This window comes from Hipposideros armiger, unplaced genomic scaffold (genome assembly GCF_001890085.2).
Source record: "Hipposideros armiger isolate ML-2016 unplaced genomic scaffold, ASM189008v1 scaffold_477, whole genome shotgun sequence".
Taxonomy (NCBI): Eukaryota; Metazoa; Chordata; class Mammalia; order Chiroptera; family Hipposideridae; genus Hipposideros; species Hipposideros armiger.
The window spans coordinates 918,670-920,090 of NW_017731827.1; positions in this window are offsets into that span (position 1 = coordinate 918,670).

Here is a 1,421-nt window from a genome sequence, read left to right on the forward strand (position 1 = left end):
CATTTCATCTCTTTGTTCTTTGGTTTCCTCATCTGTCAGGTAGGGATAATAATTGTTCCTACTTGATGGTTTGTTCTGGAGAAGATCATATACAGGGACCATATGCTGACACATAGTAAGTCTGAAATAAATGGACTCGTCACTAGTAACTATTGACTCTCTTTGCAGCCTTGAATAAGCCAATTCTCTCCTCTAGGCCTCTAACTCTCCATCATAAATTTGGAAACTTAGAGAAAAATCCCTTTTTATTTTTTCAGCTACAAAATCAGCCAGGTCTCCCAAATCTAGTTAAGACCTGCTTGAGGAAAAGTGGGGGGCTTCCCCCCTCAAACCTCTCCTGAAAGCTCCCTGACCTAAGCTTAGAACTTTGTAGAACTGAGAACCACAGGGCTGAACCACCTCCATGGGCCCTTTCTGCACAGACTTTCTGCAGCCCCTGCTGTGTACTGAGCTCTACACTAGTGCTGGTGAGGTAGAAAAAGGGGGAGTCAGCCCCAATGGTGCCCAGCATACAGTAGGTGCTCAGCACATATTAGCTCCCTTTGTTCCCTTCCCCTCCCTCCTATCCAGATGGGGAAACTGAGGCACAGGCAGCAGCCTCAGAGACTACGAGAAGAATGTGGCTGTCGGATACCTCAACCCCAGTGCAGGGGCACCGGCTGGCAGCTCAGGCCCAGGATCCCATCGAGGTGGAGCCCTGGGTATGCTGAGTCTTGCCAGGGCTGGCTGCAACCCTTGTGGTCAGCAGGGAAGGCCAGGACGGGGTGCCAGGTCAGTGGCCAGCTGGTCACCTCCAAAGAGGCTAAGTGGCCTGCCACTCAGGAAACACCACTCGGAGCTAAGTCTGGATAAAAACCTACACCGTACCACCCCTCTCAACTCAGTGACTGGAACGTGGGTGCAGCCAATTCCCCACCCATCTTGAAAGGGGAGGCCTCTACCCCCTCACCTCCCCACAACGCGACACACGTGCACAAACACACACACTGAGAGAAAGCGGGTTAACTGACAGGAGGCTGAGCTCTCAACTGTTGGGTGACACTGCCTCCCTGAGGACACCTGAGAGTCAGGAAACCAAGGACAATCCTCTTCCAATCTCTGCACCTTGGTTTACCCCCCAGAAATGGAGGGAGTATAGATAAAAAGTCCAAACGTCTTGTAGGTCAAGGCCCCCTTTGGGAATCTGATGAAAGAGATGGATTCTCTTTCCTTCCTAGACACAGAAAATTGCGTGCACAATTTCCACGGATCTCTGAACCCCAAAGGCCCCTCAGATAAAGAACGCAGGACTAGATCCTATAAATGACAGTCCCTACCAGTGTCTTGTGATAACAGGAGGGCTTTTTATACCTTAAGCCCAGAGGCAGCAGAACCAATTGAAGAGGATTTCAATCTGACTCTCCCCCCCAAACCTGGGGGCA